General features: G+C 39.9%; 1 protein-coding gene across 6 annotated transcripts in view; it reads right to left on the bottom strand.

Moving 5' to 3' along the window:
• MPPED2 (metallophosphoesterase domain containing 2) overlaps positions 1–15902 on the bottom strand; it is a 179303-nt gene that overhangs the window by 141755 nt on the left and 21646 nt on the right. The gene's annotated exons all lie outside the window — the stretch shown is intronic.

The raw sequence follows: 15902 nt of genomic DNA on the forward strand, positions 1-15902 counted from the left end.
TGACTTGCCCATGATCACTTAACTAGTATGTGGCTGACAAGAGAATGAGGCATAGATCTGACTGCAATTCCAGGAGTCACTTTACTTCTAACAATAGCACAGGGAAATAACACCTACCACATTGTGCTACAGCTTCTGGTTAGCACTGGCCAAACCCTGTCCAGAGTTTTCCTGGTAAGTGACATTGGCAAGGTCTACGGACAGGTGTGACTGGTAAATAATCCTCCTCCCCAAGCTTTTGAATTAACCGTTCTATTCACTGAGTCCACCCATCACAAACCTTAGTCCAGAGGAAAAATCCCACCCAATGCCTGTTTGGTAACATTTCACTGGAATACAACCACACGGTTTGTTTAAATATTGTCTGTGACTGCTTTCAAGATACTAGAGCAGAGTTAAGAGTTGCAACAAACACCATATGGCCTGCAATGCATAAAATATTTACTACCTAGACCTTTAGAATATAGGTCACAGGAAAAAAAAATGTTGAACACTCCCAAAGTCAGTGAGATCTGGGAGTCTACATAAGGTCTTCAGAGGGGAAAGGGGAGGGGAATGTAGGAAACCAGGGGAGAGGGAATGATTTGTAGGAAAAGAGGAAGGGGCCCATGGGAAAACAGATGGGAGGCAGAGTAGCTTGTGACAAGTTTGTCTGCAGGTGTTGTTAACTTCTGGTCTCCTTTCCTGTGATAAGAGCTGATTTTCCCTGTTACTCAAACTCCAGGGGAGGGAACTGGTGACAACTGAGTGCCTTTTGCAGGATCTGTCTTTAGCCAGATAAGGGGAGCTCAGAGAGAGCCTCTCCCTGCATCTGACATTTTTTAAGTGCCTTAGCTCAAAATAATCGATATACCAAAGTGGCATATATGGAGTTGGTACGTCCAGGACTCTTTTAAAGGGAAAAAGTTTGTTCACTCCTGATTTAGTTCCTCAAGGTACATGTATTAAACCACAACTTATGTCAAACACCTTGATAACTGCTCTGTTTGCCAATAATAATACCTAATATTTAGCAGTGTGTACCTACCAGGTGGGCTTTTCCTATATCATTATATTCAATTCTCTCAAAATCTCTGTGTGATATTTGTGTGAGTGTGTGTGTATGTGTGCACGTGCACATGCGTGTGTGGTATGTATACACGTGTGTGGACTTTTTTGTATTATTTTCCAAACTTTACTTAAGGTCACACAATAAGCTTGAGAGTTGGATGTGGATCTTGCCTGCCTAAACCATGAGCCTATATTCTTTGCTATACAATACTATTTCTTGGGGGTTGAGGGGGAAATTTGACTTTGGAGTAGGCATCCTTTTAATGCAGCACTGAAACCTCTAGGGATTGTCTGATCCTGGGTCTTATTCTTAGGGCTACTTGATAACTTGTAACCTGTAGATAACTGAAAGCAATGGAAATTCTTGTCTATAGAGCAAACAAATTTTGTCCAGTGGAGGTTCAAGTGGCTTCCACCCTTGCTCTGCCTCTATTTGTAAATCCATTTCAACATTATTGTATTCCACATAAACTTATGGTTCTCCTGGGAACTTTTAACAACTTTCTTGCTTCTATCATTCCTCAAGAAGTTCAGTAAAATTCTGAACAAGTGCTCATTTTACATCTGTAGGAGAGTCGATTTTTAAAGATGATCATTTGACAGAGATCCCAAGATGTCTTTTTTACCATCTTGAATCTCACCTTTTCATTTGGGAGTGCCTACATACCAAAGTGTGATCCATAGGACTAGAAAGTACACATGTGTATGTGCATGTGAGGGGAGGGAGAGTGAGAAGGAACTCAGTGATTAGGAGGTCCTCATTGATGAATAAACGTCGCTACCACAGGGGTGGGCTTCTTATCTTGAGAAAGGATATGTCATAAAAACAAGTCTGGCCCTCTTTTATTTTCTCCCTTTCCCATCTGCTTGTCTTCAGCTTCATGATGACACAGCAAGAAGGCTCTCACCAGGTACAGACACCTTGATATTGGACTTCCTAGCCTTCATATCTGTAAGAAATATTTTTTTCCTTTATAAATAACCCAGTCTATGGTATTCTGATAGAGAAACACAAAATTGATCTAAGATAGGCATGTAAAGAGCCCAGTGCACATCAAATGCTCTGTAAGTCTGAGACATCATTATTGAGGTTATTCTATGAGAAGTATCGATGAAAGGAATCAGTTCTATTTGGGGAAGTCCTCAAGAAAAGAGTATATATTTTAACTGGGCCTTAAAAGTTTAGTAGTTCTCCAAGCAGAGAGTCAGAATAATGTCACTCCACATAAAAGGAACAGTGTTTAAATTTCAAGAGTGTGAGAGAGAGATGAAAAGGTCAGGGAAGGTGAGTCATAGTGCCAAATTTACAAAGAAGACAATTTCCCAGTGGGCACTGCATTGGTAAGGTGACCTGAATTTTCCTAAATTTGTTAAACCTTGTACCTCTCTACTTCCCTGTTGTACAAGGATTACCAAAGTCAAACAGGAATAATCCAGATAAAAATCTTCACAAAATCTGGACACCAAATCCATATAACTGCAGTTATAACTATTCACCTGGTTTAAAAACAAGTGGTTATTTTATCCCAAACTTTATAAACAACAAAAAAAGTATTAACCAAGAATGACTGAGTCCAAAGTATGAAACATATTTTACACAGACAAAATTTTATACAACATACTTTAACGGTTAGCTTACTTTAAATCCATGTGTGTGCTCATACATGCGCACGCGCGCGCGCACACACACACACACCCCTATACACATATGAAAATAACACAAAAATCCAGTTATACCCCATTCTAATCCTGGACAGATCTGCTTTCTTTCTGTACCTGGTTGTGTGTCCATTTCTACATTTTATTGATCCCACAAAGGTTCACATTGAAATTACCCCTCCTATTCTATTTCAAATCTGTCATTTTTCTGAATGCTTTGGATAATTCTCGGTTCTGTGTCAACATATGCTAAAGTTGACTAGAAATCTTCATCTACTTCTGTGCATGATTCCCACTATTCTTCTCTTCAGTCCTTCATACACTTATGCAAATGCTAAAATGTGGAAGAGCCTCTATCTTCAAGTGTGCATCTTGCAAAAACGCTTATTATAATAGAGACTTGCAAGTCTTCTAAGACTCAGAAACAGCTCTCTCCTACTCAAGCAATGATGGGTAAGATGAAAAGGGGGTTAGTCTACTTCAGTGTTGTGGAAAGAACATAACTTCATCAAAAGAAACCTTGGGGGAAAAAAAAGAAAAAAAAAAACACCCTTACTGGGTACTACCTGTGCCTTGGTATCAGATATCATCCCAGCCCCAGTCTCCAGAGGTTCTGCCTTGTGGTCCTTTCAAGCTCTCTTCCTCATAAGAGGTGAGCACGTGACTGCAGTCATCCATAAAAGCTGAAGTGAGTGTACTTAGCTAAAGGGCACTGCAATAATTTTTCTCTTCCACGTGAGAAAGTTAGCCTTGAAAACTCTCTGGCTCTCTGCCTGTTTTTAAATCATCTTTTGGGGAAGGGTAGCTAAGGGGGCATGTTAAGTTCAAATCTGTCCCCTTCCCACTCCTATATCAACTGCTGTTTTAAAAAGTAATAATAAAAACATGGAAGTCCCCCATCAAGCCTTCAGATTAATTTTCAAAACAGTGTCAAAGACTCAACATTTTAATATGCAATACCCCCAAATGCCCACTGTAGGAAAGCAGTCCTAGCTGTTAGATTAAATCTGATTGACAATGGGGCTGGTGCTATAGTTTGGAGACAATGTGATCCTGTAGGAATCTAGGGTGACTAGACCTGAGAAACAGTCCTTGAAAAGATTCACAATCCCCAGGTACAAATCAGCCTCTGGTGGCATCTTTCTTGCCCTTGCTGTAGCATGGTGCCAATCCTAGGAAACCCCTGGAGAATGTTGAGTCCATTTCAATGAGTGCAGCAGGACTAATGTAATTTCACTTTGTTTGCCCTCTTTATTTGCTTTAGAACCCAGAGCCAGTAAGTATTCCCATATGGTCCTGCAGAGTCGGCTGAGGCAAAACTTTGCTGAACCCTGATGGCAATTTAGATGCAGATGATTTTTATAAGCACATGGCTTGAGGGGTACCAATACACACACCTGCCCTTGATGCTTTCACAGCTTGCAAGGTTGAAGGAATTGGCTCTTTCCTCCACTCCTGAGTACAAGAGTAAACTTCAGCCAGCCCTGTCAAGAAGCGCCCTATTAACCAGAAGGCACAGCCTGCAAAAAGATGCAATAAGATCTCCTGCCAGGTCCAGTCAGAGCTCGCCCTTTCTTGATGAAAGGCCACAAATCAGACTGATTGGTGAACCGAACGGCTAGGTTTCTGGGTGGAATCTTTTTCTCACAGGGGATAAAGTATAACTCACTCAACTTCTTCTATGCAAACTGAACTCCTGTGGCAAAGCCTCAGTTATGACTTCAAGTAGACTTAATTACTCTGCCCCTCTGGCTTGTCTGCTGTTCCCTTCCAACTTTACTACGTATACTGGTGGAGCCCCTCATGCTTCTGGGAAAAAAAAAACTGCCTCATTCATAATTTTGTTTCATCTTTACCTTATAGGAAACTGTAGTTATTCCCACTGGAGTCCCAGATCCAGAAGAGCTAAGTGACTTGCTCAGTGCCAATGTTAGCGGCAGAACTGGATCTTCTCAACTCCCAGTAATAAAATAATAGCTACCATCAATGAATGCTATAACCGTGCCTCAGGCGCTGTGCCAAACGCTTTATGAACGTTACATCATTTATTTCTTGCAAGAACTCTGTAAGGTAGGTACTATTAATCCCATTTTACAGATGAGAAATACTGGGCTATAAAGTTAAATTATTTCCCCAAGGTCACAGACTCCATACAGGGCAAAGCCTCAATTACAAAGGGAGTCTGTCTGCCTCCTTGGTTTATTCAGCCACCCAGGCCAGTCTTTTCTTCTAAGAAAATCCAATGCTAAGCTGAAAAAATACAAATGTTCTTCAAATTTCAAATAAATTACTTTTAAATACCTAATAAACTTCTGAAATTCTAGTTTTGACAACTTGGGTAATGTCAAACAGAAAACACTAAAAAGTGCTATCTTTTTCAGGTGTTTTTACTGGGTCCAAATATCACTGGCTCCCAGCTCTTATTTCATTTAAAAGAAAAACAGATGGTTTAATATAAATTCCTGCATGAATTTTACTAGACTCCCCAGAAAACTTTATGAGCATAATAAGTTCTGGAGACAAATGACAGGGATTTAAATCCCGAATACACAAACTGACAACCTATAGAATATGAGTAAGTGGCTCAACCTCCTCCTCCAGTTTTCTCACGTTTACATTAGGGGTAAAAATATGTATTTTGTGAGATGTTGTGAGAAAGTAATTGAATTCGATGAGCACAAGGTAAAGGTCCAGTAATTATTGTAATTATTACAGTTTAGTTGTTGTTTCTGTGTCTGCAAAACTTCCCAGGATTGCTCTAATTTAACCAGGTGAATGAAACTAGAATATTCTCCCTGATGAAAGGTTCCAAATACATATCTCTTATAAACAGATAATAAAGCACCCCATGCCCTGACTGCAAAAGAACGTGCCATTTAGTGAGTCATAAGCCAATCCCATCTCTTAAAGTTATTATTCATCTGGTACCATTAAAACTGTCAAGTCTTCTATATCACCTCAGCGCCTGTGTCAAATAGGTGTTATTCTACACAATGGAATGTGTTAATTCAGTCCAAGACGAGTCACCTGAGAAACCAGAACAGTGAAGCACAGTGAAGTTTTCTAATCCTTGAAGAGGAGTTTCCCAAAAAAATATGAGAATTTATATTTCTGCTGTGAAAAAGCTTTTTTTTTTCCTAATTACAAAATAGATGCTTACTAAAGTTAGGGATAATTAACTTTTGTATATTAAGAATGTGTATAAATAAAAAGCAAAGAAAGATGAACCAACCCATAATTCTGCTCCCCAGAAATAGCTCCTGGTAACATCTTAGTACCTTTCCATTTCCTCTTTCTGCTATGAATTTTTAAAAACATAACTGGGATCATTTTACACTCAAAATGTTATATTCTGGGTTTCATTTTTTTCTCCACTTAAACCATTTTAACACCAGTGAGTTCACTGTTAACTGCAGGCTCTTTATAAACATTTTCACTGGCTATGGGATATTAAATGGGTTAGTTTTGTCATAATTTTCTTAACCATTTCCCTTTGCCAAACTCCCCCAAAAGGCTTTTAAGCTGTCAAGCCCAGACAAGATCTCTAGACACACAGCCCTAACAGTGGGGGCTGCCTGTGGTCCTGAACTGGGCCATTTCGAGCATCAACTATGTAACTTCTCTCTGTGAGAAACACGGTGGGTCCTACTCTTCAAATGCCAACAGACCGTGAATCCAGTGATGTGTGAACCCCAAATGCCAGTAGTTCTGGTCAACAATTATAACAGCTCCTCTAAGATAAATAAAAGAATGTTCTGGACAGCCCTGGCCACCCACAGCGAGCACACGGAGAAGCACAAACACCTCCCACCTTTGCAGGAGCGCAGATGTAAGTGGCTTCTCTTCTCCTCTTCCCAAGCTCAGTTTATTTCCAAAAGCGCCATTCCATCAGCACTCAACACTGGTCGCCACCAACTGCACCATAAGATCTACTTCTTAAGTAATGTATCATGTTCATTGCATTTTCATTTGGGGGGAAAAATAACAGCATAAGGACAAGGGTTAGGTAGAAAAAACAAAGCAGACTTTGCTTATCGTCACAGAATGGAACTCTGATGCTAGAAAACACCATTATCGAGGCTTGCTCAACAGTGTCATGATCATGCCTGACCATCTTAAGATCCCAAACTCCAGGCCAAGCCTTTCTACTGAGGACTGTGCTGTGATCACAAGAAACAACTCGTGAGTTCCATCTGCATTTCCCACAGTTAAAACAAATGTGGATTTTGTTTTAAGCAGCTAAAGGTTGAGCAAAGAGAGCATTTGCAGATTTTCAGGCACACTAGCTGAAATTTTGAAAACGCTTCATTGTTTGTGTTAAAACAAGAATGAGTCACAGAGTGCTTCAAGTCCCAAGTCACGGTGGTCAAATGGAAAAGAATGGGCTCTGTCTCAGGAAGAGCCAGACCTGACTTCTGATTCAAGCCTCATGAAGAAGAGAGCTAGGCACCCATTAGAAGGGTTCTTTGTCAAATATGGCAGCTGTAACTCCAAGTGCCCTGTGAAGCACACGGCAGATGTGGCCTGCCGTGCAAGGATTTCAGGATAATTGAAGACAACAGGAAGAGCAATGCTGCAAGAAGAAGAAGGCAGTAGGCTTTCTGCAATGACAACTCAGGGGTATAAATCATCATAAAAATAAGGTCAAGGATCTAGAGATTAAGAAATTAGGACTATTGCTTCTTTGTGTTCACTTTATGAAACAAACTAACAACCAGGAAGAAAAAGCACACCCTACCTAGACTTCTTGGTTCATCTTGAGGCCGCCTGCCCAATTTAGGGTCCTCAGGCAACTTTGTGAATGTCTCAATAACTGCAAACCCCAGTCTTTGCCTTATGTCAACGCCCTGTCTAGAGTCCTGACAGCTTTACGCCTATCCTTCAGTCCATCCCAAGACCAGGCTCCCAAATTGATTAAACTGTGTTAGTTTAATCAGTCATGTCACTCGGGCACAAGTCATTCTCTCCCTTCCAGCCTAGAACATGAACTTCTGCCTCCTTCTTCTTGCTGCCTTGATGTCCTAACACAATTCCAAGGACTGCAGTTGACTTATCCTTGCCTGGTTCCTTTAAGGCTAAACTCCTGTTTTTAAATGCCTATCCTGAAACTCTAGAATCTGTTTCCAGAATCTATCTGTTCAAACTCTGCTCCCTGCTACCACATTTTCTTGGGTTAGGAGATCCCCTGCACTTCCTGTACTTGGACCTGACATCATGTGCTAGCCTTCCCCAGTTCATTTAGCACATAACTCTCCAGGACCATGTGATCTCTAATCCCAGATGTGGATAGATGGTCTCTGGGATTCCACAGCAAGGCTGGCCTGTGTTGTCCCGCCTCCTCCATGGTTTCCTAGATGCCTTTGTATGACAGCAGAATTATCATCTATCTACTCAACTCACCCCACAAAACAACCTCTTCTTGCTCAACTGCAGATTATCTTTCTGATGGTGGACTTCTTTCTCCCCAAAGAAACTACTTCCAGTTCTCTGAAAGGCATGGCCATGATTCATGCCCCTTGAGACTCAATCACAATGCTGTCACTCTTACTGTGGTGGTTTGCAAAGGTAAAATCAACTTGCAGATTTTCAGCATCAGAAAGTTTTGGGGGGCTTTACATCTTAAGAGTTTAGAAAATGAGATTGAGACATTGATATCAAAGTGAGAGTCTATGGACATGCTCAAATTAGAAGATCCCATACCTAGTCTCTCACACCACCGTTCACATGGTTCTATAAAGAATGTGTCTATGAACCAATGAAAGAAATGAAACCTTGACAGGCTCCCCTGGAATCTCAATTTTTTCTTTCCAGTTAGTAAAGGGACAGTCTTTACATCTTTAATTTAATAATTCTGTATCAGCAAGACTCCTTTTCTAGGCCCCTCAGTATGTAATCTGCAGGTTAAGAAAATCTGTTCCCTTAGGGCTAGGGATATAGCTCAGTTGGTAGAGTGCTTGCCTCGCATGCACAAGGCCCTGGGTTTAATTTCCAGCACACACACACACACACACACACATTTTAAAAAAAAGAAAGAAAGAAAACTGTTCCTTTAAAAAAATTTTTTTAAACTCCATTTTGAGTGTTTTGCTGAGTAAGTTAATAGTCTCAAGTGTTCCCTCTGTCATTCCATGATCTATGAATGCACTGCTTCCACTTGTTCCCCCCCTTCCGAATTTGTGTCCAATCCCTGCAGTTTTTAAGTGGGAAGTCCAGCAACTAGTAGAAGGAATTCTAAATGCCTCTGGTCTAAAAGCTTAGAATGCTTGAAATGCAAGGATCCTTGGAGACCATCTGCTGTAACCAGCACAAGTCTCTTTTTACAAATGGGAGGAACTGAGGCCCACACCATTTGATACTAAACCCAAAGTCCCCTGCATTTCTCCAGGCCGTGCCTCAGACGCCTCATAATGAGTCCCTCCACACTGGTGTTTCTGAGTGAAGAAGTCATTCTAGGTCACGATTCTTTATGGAGCCTCAATCGGTGGAACCATTCCAAAAATATGTTTGTGGGTCTGGATTGTATTTACTTCATGCTTCTTCATGACTTCAGTTCCACATGGTTTTATCATGATCATTGTTTTGGAAAATAAAATAGTCAAAATTTGAATCTTTAATCCACAGGTCTGTCACAGCCTCCTTGACAGAGTAGCAAGATACATAGGTTCAGGAAAACTTGAGTTTCAGTAAACTGTTATGAAATCCAGGTTACCCTCAGCAGGCCCTTTGAGCCTTGGGTTTCTCATCTGAAAAAATGGGAATAATATCCAGTTATGTGGTGAGAATTCAGTAAGATAATAAATTATCTTAATAAGGAAATTAGCACTTGGCAAAGTATACAATAAGCACTCAATAAATGGTAGCTGTTTCGTTAGTGGTAATGTATCATTCCTTCTGTGGATTTTGCCTTGTCTTATCTGGCTTGCCTCTTTTTAACTGGTCTCGTGGTTCTCACTTAGGCTGTGTGCTCTATAATCCAGATCTGAGATGTCTTAAAGGAGGGAGAGAAGGGGTTACACAAAAGCAGTATTTAACCAACATACGGCAATATGATGAGGGCCAAGCCACTGGGATGGAAAAATCAAATAACCAAGGTTAGTTCCATACTCCAGGCTGTGACAAATTTTGTATCAAGACCGATACAAATCATTAGTGGGCACTATATTGAACTGTTCTCCCTCACAATGAATTTAAGCAATTTATCATTTCAACTTGTTTAATAGTTCCAGACTTGCAATTTGTTTGCCTGGTACATAGCAAGAATTCAATAAATATTTGAATGAGTGAATGAATAAAAGAATGACCGTGCCAACTAAGCAAATGCACATCAAAGCTGAAATAGTTGCATTCACGATTCCATTTATAAGGTTAAAGTATGTTTTTGAATATTTTTATACTAAAGGGGTCCATTCACACTTTTTGTTGGTGACTGTGTGCAATTTTGTAAACTATAAAACATATGGATTCAAATATACTTTTGGAAATGTATGGATATTTTCCTTCATTTATAATTACTGTTGCCTAAAAGTGACAATTAGGTCAAAACAAACTATTGGCTTCCACACTAGTAATACAAATAGAATGATAATTCACTTTGGAGGGGCTGTACCGGGAATTGAACTTAGGGGCACTTGACCACTGAGCCACATCCCAGCCTTATTTTGTATTTTATTTAGAGACAGGGTCTCACTATCACTTAGCACCTAGCCTTTGTTGAGGCTGGTTTTGAACTCAAGATCCTCCTGCCTCAGCCTCCTGAGCTGCAGGGGTTACAGGTGTGCGCCACCATGCACAGTGATAATTCACTTTTATTTGGAAATGTCCTTCTCTAGTTATTATAAGGTTTAACTTACATACATAGCCGGATAATCTATTATGACTGTTAGTTTCTGGGGTTTGTTGTTGTTGTTGTTTTGTTTTTTTAAAGAATGGCTACATGTTAATTTTTAACCTATCAGCAAAGATCTCTAATCATCCATCTTGGTGCCTTTACCAAAAGAATGTGCAGTTATTTCAGCCTCCAAACTGATAGATCATATTTCCCATTTATGTAGAATCACTCGGACCAACTGTTGACTTAGCTTTCCAGTGTTCAGTCCAGTACTTTTGTGGGCAAGTGGGAAGCTGCTAGAACAATGTGCATATGAAAAATCTTCGTGGCAATGACCACGAGGGATCCAGTGGAAGGCTTTTAGTCTGGTGAGTCTAAAGAGCCTTGTGGCCAGAGGGAGAGAGTCATATGTGAAAATTCATTAAGGAACTGTATTTCCTTAGGCGTATCAGACTGGAATTGTAAGGGCCTTGCCAGGAGGAGAGAAGTGCATATGAGTGAAGATGGTTTCAGCAGCTGGTAAACATGGAGAACTCTTTCCTTAGTGCCCATGAACTGGCTCCAAAGATAATTCTTAAATAAGGTGGTTTGGAAATTTTCTCAGCAAGTATCCTAAGAATAGGTAATAACAATGCCCAAGAGCACCCCCACACACTCAGTCACACCCACGTATGTGCGTGTTATGTATTTTATTATTACTTTACTTATACCAGTGAATTATTGAAAAGAGTAAAAATAATCTGACTCAGTGGTTTGGAGTCACACTTCAAGCCAACAGTCTTATCAGGTCATCCTAAGTCCTCTTTCCTCCAGAGGTGCAATTCAGGTACTGCCAGGTAAGAGCTGCCTTCCTTCTAAGTATTTTGAAAACAGCAGTTTTTCCACTTTTCTTTCTCTTTTCTTTGATTCCTTCCTTTCTTCTTCCCTCCCTCCTCCCTTCTCGCCTCTCTTCTGATTTCCTGGCTTGGGAACATACCAAAATTTGAAGAGAAAAAAAGAGAAAACATAAAATGCTTTATGGTCACAACCAATTCTTTTCAAATAGTTAGGGAACCTGGTCCTCCTCATTTGGACAATTACGGCCAAAAGAAGGATCTGGTTTCAAAGTGCAGCTGCTCATTTGAAGTGGGATAAGCATGGTTAATTTTTTCAATGAGAAAATGGTGATGAATGGAATAGAAAATAAAGATATCTTTAAAGCTAAACTGAAAAAAAAAAAAGATGTTTTAACTCAAGAAAGTCATCAATTTGGAAATATTATCCAGAGAATTTTTCAAATCACTGAAAGGAGCTTTCAGGAAATCTTATGTGACTTACAAATGAAAAGTGTGCCTTGGAGACCAGTTGAAATAAAAGTCGCAGTAGTTGCATAGGCAAGTCTATATGCTGGAACATCCATCAGAGGGGAATCTATGGGAAGCCACAGGGGTCCCAATGTGTACAAATGTCTTCTTTGTAAATCACACAGCAATAATAACAAAGGTCTCTCTCGACCATTTGTATTAATAAAATTAATTATAGATTGCAATTAACATTTAAATTATTATGACTTTAAAATATTATTTTGCAAACTAAAACAAACAAAATGATCTTCAAAACTACACCCAATACTGTCTCACAAATATTTTGCTTTGTAAAAATTTGCTGCGTAGAACACGCTTCTACACTTCTCTGTATGTTAGGCTTCAATTAAAAGTTTATAAATCAAAAAAAATTATACTCAATCTTCTTCCATATGAAATGTTTTCTCCAAATACATTTTTAAAAAATAATATAAAGACGAAGACTACAAATATCTTTTGAAGTCTTACTAAAAAAAAATGTAAGCCATTTCAGAAAGTTAATTTTTCTTTTGGGTTTAAGATCCTTAGTTGTCTATTTTGACAGGGGTGGGGGGATTATGCTCATATTTTAATTTTCCATTCATCACATTTAATTCTTCTCCTTCCTCTCTACTTTTTATTCCCCAAATCAAAGATCATCAACTGCTATCAAGCACCTACATTTTGCTGGGGTACAGTGAAACTGGCCTGTCTTTTCTTTTGAAAACAGTCTTCACTTTTAAGCAAAGGGTACAATCAGTACACTAGCCGCCTGCTGCCTTGTGGGGTTTTATCAATAATGTAGTTAATAAACAGAGGTTTTGTGGGCAACCACACTGTTACAGGTCATCTAAGAATTCATACCTTTCCTTTGACTTCCATCTTAAAAATTCATGAATTAAGACAACATCCATGGGGGGGGGGGGCAGGTGATTTATGAAATAGGACATTCTCATTTATCACTGAAATTACTGACTTTTAAAGTCAGCGATTATTATTGTTGTGTTAAATGATTTATTTTCACAGAAATAAGCAGAGAATCTCAAAAAGACTTTTGAATCATTTGCCTTAAGGATGCCTTTTAAAGAGTCAATTAAGATGTGTATTTCCTACTTGTCATTAAAAATTGGGTGACTAATTTAAGTTTAGTTTATTTTTTTTAATTATGCAACCCATTTTCTGTAGCCAACTGACTGAAAACCTTCAGATTGTTTTATACTTCCAACACTGACTGGCATTTACTCTTAGTAAGCAAAAGTTGTCACCAATGACAGAAAGTGATTAGCCATCACTTGCAACCCGACACGAGATACTCTTAAAACTCCCATTTACCCCCTACCGAACCAATATCTTAGCTCATTCTGGAGCACTCGAATGAGGATTTCTCTAGTAGCTAACATAAGTGAAAATATGAGCCCTTGCTCTGTAGAATGCAACAAATTTGGTCACAAAGGAAAATGAAAGCAAGCACCCTAATACTAACTCAAGACACTTTAGCTGGAGGAAAACAGCCTGCATCCCATAACATTTTATGATACCAAATGAGATTCAGGCAATGTAATTTCACTTATGTGATTCACTTACAAGCAATGCAAATGCAATCTTGCTGATTACATTTAAAACAAAGGACTGAATCTGCTTATTTATAGAGCAGACCCATAGTCATGCAAAATCATGCCACCCCCCACCCCACCCCCACCCCCAGAACAAAAAGAAAACAATCTGGCTGAGGACCTTTTCATCTCTGCAGAAAGAAAAATGATGTTAACATGAACTCAGGGTTGACCCGATATGCTTAATAATGCGGCTTCTCCATAGAAAACAAGGTCAACTCTGAGAGTAATCCTGAGCTGAGGTGTTCAACCCATAAGCAGCCATGTCCGGTGTTTTATTTGTTTTTTAGATAGTTAACGTAAGGGTTCAGTGAGCACTTTCACCTAGGTTTATCTGAAACCATCATTTATCTGTAGGTGTGGGTGCATGTATATATTCGCACGCCACACACACAGTTTGCACATAGACAATACAGATACATAATTTCCCTAGTGAGATCTATTGCTACAACCAAGATATTCACCAGCTGAACTACTCACAACGCATATTTTATGAACTTCTCCACCTAGTAAGTTGGATCTTGAGCATTCCAGAGCTACTATTTTTAATCACTGCCCCAAACTAGAGTTTTTATTAGATAATTTTCCCATTCCGAAGTTCAACATTTGAAATGAATGTGAAGTTCAACAGCTTCAACTAAATACGAAAGTTCCTATGAAATGCCATCTCTGACCTTCCCGGAAAAAAACTATGAAGCCAAAAGATTTTTCCAACTTCTTGTGATGCTCAGGTTTTAAGATCTAACAGATACTACTGGATTACAACCAGCAACCACACCAATGCCAGCTGCCAGCCATTCATTGCACCAACATCCTAAGCCTCTGTCTACAGTCTTACTGATAGCCAGATCTGCGACACCCTAGGCAAAGAGGATCATCACCAAAGCCAACTTGGGCCCAGCTGCAGTTTTAACATGAAAGGCTTAATATGCTACCTCCCACCTGCCACAGAGCATTTTTCAAGAGGGAAATTGCACATGGCTGAATTTGTTCCTTGTGGAGTGACTTGTGGCCACAGGGTTTCTCAATCTTAATGAGAGAGATACACTTGAGTGGTCTACCCAAGTGATGCCAGCACAGATCACGGATAACAGAAGCAGTTTGCTAGGTATTTGTGGCTCTTCTTTTTGGTCAGAGATAGCAACTTCCAAAAAGTAACATCTGAGAACATCTCTAAAGTAAAGGTGTCTAGGATGTTAACCTTGATCTTAAATATTCGACCACAGATAGGACTCAACACTATACATCTACTGAACTTTGTAAAATGTACTGGGTTGATGCATCCAATGTTCCCCCTTCGTGTCTCCAAACAGAAAAGACCCAGAAACATACAGGTTTGCTCACTTCCACGCTGTGCAAGCAGTGGGCCAGAAACCATCTAACTTGCTTGGAATGTAAGCCATTATTCAAGCCCACGGCATATGGCCACACACTTCTCAACTCCCACATCCCAGCAAAAATGCAATTGCTGTCCAAGTGTGCACACTCAGTCAGTCTCTGAGTAGGAAATGGCAGTGGTTTCTGAAACCCATAGGGCCGAGAGATGCTGCCAGATCTCTTGAGAGGAACCAAGGGACACAAGAGTGGTGGGAGCAGGAGGCAATATTCTGAAATGAATGCCCAGTGTGTTCCAGGGCACATGGTAAAATAGCTGCTTCTGTTACTTTGAAGTTTTCATTTGCAGCTTGTCCCCTATGGGGAGCCTACCTTCTTTCAGGCATGGGAGAAGAATCAGGCCTGAAGCCCTTTTGACTATTCTGGTGCATATCCAGAGGGAAAAATTATGAAATAACATTGAAATATTGTAAAGCAACTTGGTAGAACCAATTCTGATCCTCAACAAGGTCTAACATAGACGTGTTCTTCCAGAACTTCTTCCTCACATCTCTTACCTAGCTAGCATTTATTGTCTACCCCTAAGTTCCTTAGGTCCCTACATCACATTATAGGTCGTAAAGAGTCACACTGTACTGAAAATCAGCAACCCTGTGTGATTCTGTGGGTCATTCAACCCCTCTGGGCTGCCAATAGGCCCTATGTAAAAATCTCTGCTTCTTTTCCCCTCACAGTTAGACAGTACACAAGTATTTTTTTTAATGGTCTGATAGCTGATTATTAATAATGCATACATGATTATTGTATCAAATATATTTAATACTGACGCATTTGGTTGTTTCCCTAACCGACAGGGACTGGGGAGTTGTCAGTTCTGTTTTTCTGAATGCTAAACCCAAGAAGACATTCTTTCATCCATCTGCTCATCAGTAACAGTTTCTGTGTTAGCACTGTGGCATTGCATTGCAGGTAAAAGGATAAGCAAGACAGCCATGCTCCCTCGCCCCACGCTACCTCCAAAAAGTATGATGGATTCACTGGCTGTAACATGTTCAGTGACACCCAACAAGGAGGGGCTCTGAACTTAAGCAAGGC

This window comes from Spermophilus citellus (assembly GCF_964194105.1).
Source record: "Spermophilus citellus genome assembly, chromosome: 2".
NCBI classification, from domain to species: Eukaryota; Metazoa; Chordata; class Mammalia; order Rodentia; family Sciuridae; genus Spermophilus; species Spermophilus citellus.